This window comes from Bremia lactucae (assembly GCF_004359215.1).
Source record: "Bremia lactucae strain SF5 chromosome Unknown BlacSF5_NotPlaced_4_SHOA01000001.1_737238bp, whole genome shotgun sequence".
Lineage (NCBI taxonomy): Eukaryota > Oomycota > Peronosporomycetes > Peronosporales > Peronosporaceae > Bremia > Bremia lactucae.
The window spans coordinates 361626-369747 of NW_027152016.1; positions in this window are offsets into that span (position 1 = coordinate 361626).

Below are 8122 nucleotides of genomic sequence, written 5' to 3' on the forward strand. Positions count from 1 at the left end.
TTCAATGTCCGACTTTCCGATCATGGCTACGCTATTAACAAAACGTCATTAAATAAATAGGTTTGAAATCCCGCACCGATCCTAGCAGATTAATTACGCATCTGTTCGATGTCGCAGGGCATTATTTAGTCCCTGTGGCATGACTAGCCACTCCCTTAGCAATCCGCTTGGGGTGCTTACCGCTGAAAATGGGAATCCTGTACACGCATAAGGCGATGATAAGATCCATTCATCAGATCCATTGACGAAAAGATAGTATTATTTGACATACCATCAACGATTACGTCTTTTCGTGGTATCGGCGTTAGAGCCGGTACCGTTGCAGCATTCAATTTATTGAACATATGCACAATCCGCCACCCTATTGTTGCTTTATGCACACAGAAAGTCAGAGAGCTATGTGACGAGGTTGAAACTCTCACATGAGCTGCTGCCAAGCGATTAGCAAAGAATTTGTTGATCGCAAATACTTGTTCACGAAGCAATGGCCACAAAGTGTTTCGAACCTGGTTTAGGTCGATTTCATGTCAAGTGCCTTTATCCCCCTAGACAACTCACAAGATAGAATTTAGGAAAGACATCCTTAATTTCGATCAAATCCTTAAATATAGGATTTGTCTTTCAATGACTCCCAGGATTGGGACGGAAATGTTCAATCCGAGTCTTCTCATCGAGGACACTCTCGTCCATCCATGAGCTGCTGAGTACCCGTTCGCTTTCAGGGAATACTATTACCGACCGGTCACGTACTTGGCATCTGTGACAAGTATCTAGATCTGCTTGACTTTGCCACTACGCAGTTCACGTAAGAACCGCTTCGGTTCCAGCGTTGGCAATTAAGATATCTACGAAGTTAAATTCGAAGCGGTGTCAGGTCAAATCTATAAGTGCCTACACTTGATCCGTTGCTTACTAAGGCATTCAATGTCTCACTTTCCTCTTTGAAACTTAATATAAAGGTACCTGGAGACCTTTGATCATAGGGTTCTGAGGACTTATTCCTGCAGATTTCTGGGGACTTGTTCTTTCAAGTTTCATTTGGAGAATATCGTTCCCGATTACCTCTAGCTGTGGTGAGCAACTTTGGGCAGACTCATTGTGAAACGCAACGATTTATCTTTAAAACAGTCGATTACTCACCTTGTCGCCATCTTCAGGTCACCTATAACTCCGTAAGCGACGTATGCGCAACCACAGCGAGATCCTCTATGATCGACGCTGTAGTCGTACTGTCTCTTATAAACATGCGTTTTAAGCTCTCTTAATTTTGCTTTTGTAGCAAACATCCTTGTTTCGTACCACTCAACTTATTCAATTGGTCGAGCATCGACGCTGCCTGTGTTTGTGCACAGCCGTCGGGATCTAATTTCACAGTGTGGTGAACATTCACACTGAGGTCTTGAGCAGTCCTGCAAATGACCCACCCACAAGTGAGGCCATCGCACTCACTCGCAGGACATCCACACGCTTGTGGATGCTCCAAGTTGTTCATCCGTTTGACATTTGGTAAATAAGAGACAGGCATCGTCATGGTTTGATTCTGCCAGCTTATGAAATGCTCTTTTTTTAAGCCATATTAATTCTAGGATGACGTCAAATTTGTCACCAAATCCAGTACGATGAAATCACCATCGTACTTTTTACCCTTTAACCTGTATTGAATACCAACTACACGCTTCATTACTGTTACAGATGCGCCTGTTGCTAGGCGCACTGTCATCCTCGTTATATATATATAGCGCTTAATAATTTTGAGCCTGCGATCTTGTAGCGATTGGTGCCGAATAAAATTATCCGACGTGGTTGCCACTTCTATTTTCAAGGTGATGAGACTAGCCTCATCCCTTGGGGCAACTACTCACAATGTACTGTATGGCAGAAGCAACTTCCATCGATAAGCCTGAAAATTCTTCTGACGTTGCATGAATAGTAGGGCGCTCCACACCTACAGACCCCAACCGTTTTTGTGCCTCGCCGTTGCGATTTTCCAATAGCGTCGGATTTGCGTCCTCCGCGGTTCCTATCTAGAGGTCGATGTTTTCGCTCACCGTTTCTAGACACTGAGCGTGTGGCTCCACACTCATAGGCGTCGTGGCCTGTCTTTTGACAACGATTGCATTTTTGATTTTTTTTGTTACTTGTAGAGCAAGGTTTCTCACTCTTCACATACGTGTGGCCGACTCGTTCGAGACTCCCGTTTGTTACGTCTATATGAACGATACACTCAAGAGTGTACGAAAGCCCGTCTCAGGCTGAAATTCTCCAGTTCCGCTATAGAGATCGCTTGGTCGAGCGACTCTAGTTCAAACCGGAACAGGCAAGTCTTAACAAGACCGTCTGCAAGACCTTTAATAAACACATTTACCTGTGTTTGTTCATCAATCGGATGACTCACGATACAATTGACCAGGTATTGTGTATGCTGAGTATAAGCGTGAAGGTCACGCTTGCCTTGCTTTTAATCCAGGAGGTCGACTCGAGCCCTAAATTCGGCACGTGATGGTTTAAATATTTGTCTGAGCGGGTCTTAAGAACCTCATACAGACCTAAAGACTAACGGGTCGTGAAGCTTGAGCCCCAAGGTCCAAGATTTGGCACGTCCAGCTAAGTTGGACATGCCAAAATTCACTTTCGACGCATCATCACTTATACGGCGAGTTTCTATAGCGTCGTCTAATTCGATGAACCATCTTAAAAGGGAGTCGCCTTCGACTACCATAACTTAAAATTTTTTATCAATTAGCTTTCGGGTCGACGAGGAAGCGTCGGCCCGTTAGCAGCATTGACATGCTGCTGTCTCAACAATCTCAATTGTTGAGCACCCTGTTCTTTCAACACCTCCGCGTGCTCAGAACCTTGCTGGTTAAGCAAGGCTTCTTTTTCTCGAGTCTTGTCGAATTCGTGTTGAATGAACTCGGCTGTGGCCGCATGCTGTTCATCTCTTCCCAGAGTGAATATCATGGTGCTAACGGCTGACCCGCCTACGACCAAGCTCATCCGTTCGATCCCTCTCCATTTAAGGTCACTCAAATGAGTAAAACTTTTATGCATTGCGCGATAATCTTTTTAAGGGACTTTAAAGCCCCCTCTCTTATCATCTAACATGTCCATGCTGATTGGAACGTGCGTGGGCCGTTGAACGAACTAGAAGTGCTACCAGGTATAACGGACTAGACAACAAACCCTGATTACAATGAAGGTGTGGTGGCTTAGCTTTTTCACGTAGACTATGTGCAGAGGTAGCTAACTAGCCTTATCTACTAAAGGTTTATTCTTAGGCATTTAGAACGGAGAAAGGTACAACTAGTAATATAAAAGTTCCTACGTAACGATATTATATCTACTAATAACTTTATTATATTAGTAACAAACTATGTATGACGCCTACTTGCGCACGGCACAATCGTGTCTTGTGACGATTGACGGGGTTGATCTATTTTAATTTAAAAAATCAATAGAATAAATGTCAATATTACGAAATTTAATAATATTGGAACAATTGGGTCAAAATTAATGCTTTTTAATTTATTCCCTCTCGTAAAAAATAAATATTAATTATCCTTCTTATAGAAAACATAATTTAGTAACGGGACGACATACGTAATAAAAGCTGCCTATTCGCGCGTCTAGCAGCGATTGGCGGGTAAATTCAAATACTTAAATCAACCAATGGGTCGAAGATCGCATTACCGATTCGATAGTGGAAGTGTTAGGTGAAATTATTACGTATAATATTTAGGGAGCCGGTATAGCCGCGCACCCCTTTCGTTTTAGAGCCACACAGCCCTAAATAACTTGATGTCCCTACATACCCGGCCAACACCCCTAATTAAGTCGGTAAGATGCACGCCCACTTATTTCAAGTGCGACTACAGCTCAAGTAGTGAAGAATTGGGACGATGAAATCATCAAGTGGCTGCACGGATGTCTGAAAATGGTGGCTTTGTATGAAGCAAAATGTGAGGCAGTGATCAAGGGCATTCAATTGTTCATTCATGGAGTATGAGACCACGACCGGGTATTTCTGCTCAAGTGCTGATCATCTCGTATGAAACATTTCGAATGCCTGCTCCTAAATTTTAGCCACAAAAGAGTGTTACGATTTGCTCATTTGTGATGAAGTCTATCGACTTAAAAATGAAAGTTTACAGATTCACAAGGCGCTGTCATCGCTGGCCTGTCGGAAGCGTGTTCCTTTATCTGGCACACCGATGCAAAATGATTTGGAGGATTTTATTTTTGTGATGGTCGGATTTATCAATCTAAACATTCGTAGTACGCCAAGCAAATTTCGAAAACATTACCTTGCGCCAATATTGGCTGGGCGCAAACCAAACTCAGCCGACCGGGAACGGCAAGTGCCCTTGCTTATATACCAACCACCATGACCGCAAGCAAGCCACACCTTCCTAGTCATCGTCTTTCGTGCGTAATTTCTTCGTTGAGTGACTTTAAGCAAAGATTTGAATTGCCTCCGCTTCCTCATGCGTCTCATACATGAATTCTGGGTATCTAAGCGTCGATTGCCTTGCTAAGACTTGCGAATTGATCTGCGAGAGACAGAGGCTTTTACAACGTATATACTCTCGGTGTAACGGGGCACTACGACTTGTACTGCAGTACAAGTCCACTTCGCACTGCTTCTGTTGCGAGTGGTGCCTCACGTTAATTGACGTACACTAGTACGTGCAAAGGAAGACTTCTCTTTAAGTTACTAGCTTAAAGAAGGTAAAATTAAAACTAAATCAATATAATTAAGTGTCTCTCTTTCTATATTGTAAATGCTAACTTAATTACAATCTAATACTAAACATGTAATTGAATTTTTATCTCATCTTATCTGTAACTCTTTTTGATTACCTCTACAGCTGATTAGTTTGCGGAATAAATAGATATAATGGTCTATACATATTTATGGATAAGAATTCTGAATATTACTATATAAAGTAATATCCTCCAAATATTATCGACCGTTAGGATTATAAATTAATTAACAACCTTTAAGTGTTAGTTTCATGTAATGATACACCCCGTTACATCACCCCTTCCTTAAACGACAATCACTCTGACTGTCATTGGATGGAGCGGTCACTATGTGACCACTTAATTTAAAAACGATGTTGATTGGTCAGGACCATTATTTTAAATTCCATTTCATGAAGAATCAACTCATGCAGGGTGTCGATAGTGCTGCGCCTACGGCAGCGGTTCGTGCAGCCACGGTTGACGCACTGTTATCTCTTGCGGCAGACGGAACGTCTGCCGTAGTATTTTCCACTCGCACAACACTAGAGGTTGCGAGTGCACGTGGTGATTAACAACGTGAATCGACCCCTCTTTGGAGGTCGACTACGAATGCGAGTCGGACGAAATGGCCGACTCGGGGAGAATGGAACAGTCGCCTGATATACGTCAGGCGGCTGACTTTGAGCCTCGAATGAGAGGGCTATTCTGATAGAAAAGTAAATAGTCTATTTGAATCCGACGATGAGGATGATCCCTCATCGCCCGTTCAAGCTCCCATACGGTCACATGCACGTGTTTCTGTGCAAGGTGACGACTATGACGTAAGCCATCGTAAGAATAGTTCTTGTGGTACCTGCTTCAGTGGGTACCACTCAGGGGAGTGAAGACATTGAAATGTCTCATCTCACCCCTTAAAAGTAGCCGTGGCTTTTGCCAGAATAGCTACTCAATAGCTTGTCTGGAGAAACTACTCCTCACAATAAATATCCTTTATTTATTGCGACAAAGCTACATGGCCTTGATCCTAGCGCGAAGAACTTTCGCGCTGAGGAATTTTTCTATCTCGATGCTTTTCTTAATCATCAATGGTTTAGTGGCAACAATAAGCGAGATAAAGTCTCGCTTATGCAAGCTTGGAGTGCGTTCATTCGCAATGTCAAAGACATTGGACGCGAAGCTTGGCTTCAAAACCTTAACGCGAATCGCGATAAATTGAGAAAAGAACTTCAACCGGTGCAAAGTATAAATTGCACCGGTTGTCACGTGAGGCTGGGCTTCCATGCCTCATGTGAGGTGATCCTTGTCCGTGTTGTGTAGACAACTCGAAGAGGATAAAAGGGGATGTCTATTCCCTTTCTTCGCCCTGGGGAAGGGCTCGCATCTCTATTGAGATGCGTGACGCGATTGACGTTTTGCAATCGATTTACAAGAGCCAGGAACGCGTGTTTTCCGATGGGCCTTCTGAACCACCGCGTGGGTCTCGTCATACTGACGGACGAGGCCCTCAACGTCAGCAACCAGCTGGGATCGAGGCTCCTAGCTGTCATGCGAAGGTGGATAACCACGCCAGCGAACACGATAACTCATTCGCTGTCCCTTCACATCACGGTGGCTCTGGATACGTTCCAGAAGAAAACGCTGACCACCGTGGGAATCCACCAGTGGTTGTGGTAGAGGAGGGAAAATTAGATCCGAACCGAATGTCGGATTTATTGTCGAGGATCGACAAAATCGATCACTTCCTTCATGATTTGGATGAAGGACTTGAGCACGAGCGCGGCAAGCGTCGCCCGTTGGAGCAGAAGGTGCAGGCTCACCATATCGAGCGGTTGAAAGTCCGTTCGAAGATTGCACACTCCATGTTAAAGCACGAGCGGAAATATCATGCTGTTCGCGATGAGCTGTCGTCAGCTCATCGTAGTTTCGAGGATATTCGGAACCGGCATGAGAAACTTCAGGTTCAATATGAGAATCTGGTTCGCGATCACAAGAATCTTTTGGGATTCTTGAAAAGGGTGGTCAAATCCGTCCTCGGAAGAAGCCGCGTACTAATGGTACGGGCGGAGCAGACCGACGTAAAATGTAGGATGCGTTCGCATCCTACGTGGAAATTCTATTGTGTGCGCATTGCCTCTGCAATGCAATACACGGAATGGACCAATGAACTTGGGAAGTAGTTTACTGCTACCCACATTAGTGACTAATCGCTTAGGTAAGTTTACCGTAAAGACTAGCACCAGGTCATTAAAATTAAATGAATGAACATTTGCTCTTCCATCTTTGTCTGCATTCCGTTTGTGTCGGTCCACTGCGTAAGCAATGGAATACTGAACGAAACGGATTATTGATTTTCAAGTTAGCAGAAGTTCTTCTGCTAACTCATTTGTTTTGTCTTTTTCAGTACGCTTTGTGCGTACTGCCATGAGATCATTCTCATCTTCGATGTCGATATCTTCGACATCAAAATCACTCGCGTCGTTGTTATCTTCGACGCGTGATGAGCATGAGGCAGATTTGGATTTGCTCGTGCGAGTCCACCCCCTATTAAAAAAGGATCCCTCTAATTGGGCGGGTATGCGAGGATGGCGTAAGCCATTCCCAAAGAACGGTGTATGCGTTGTAGACGCATGCACCGAATTATTGATGGCGAATTCGACCATCGGGAAAAACTCGCTCCAATTTGGATACAATTGGACGTAACCTCGAAGTATCTCTTTGAGGACGCGATTTTCGCGTTCTGTTTGATCATTCGTTTCTGGGTGATCGGATGTTGACAAAGTCAGCCATGTTCCGAGAGATCGAAAAACGGATTGCCTGAACTCCGTCGTGAACCGTGGATCTCTATCCGGGACTAGTTCACGGGGTAGACCATGGAGATTGAATACCGTGTCGATAAAGACACGGGCACAACCCGGAGCCGTAATCGACTCTGGTACCGCAGCAAGATGTACCATGTTGCTGAATCTGTCTACAAAAACAAGGATTCCATTGTTTTTGTGGTCGTCTTCGGGAACTCCGAAGACGAAGTCCTTAGATACGGACTGCCAACACTCTGCCGGGAGTGGTAGAGGTTAAAGAGGTGCACGGGATGAAGGGCTAGGCTTCACCCGTTGACAAACCTCGCAAGCACGAATGTACTTGCGCACAAGTGACTACTGTCGGGGTCAGTAAAAGCTGCGACTTACTGTGAGGTAAGTCTTCTTACGTCCACGATGTGCACTTGATGGAGCATCGTGACACTCATACATGATGCGCAAGCGTAAATCATTGTGAGTTGGGACGACGACACGTGGGGTGTCGCCAGTAACGGCTGTGTAATACAATAAGCCGTTACGTGTTGTGTATCGATCGGATGACGATCGATATAAAGCCGGTA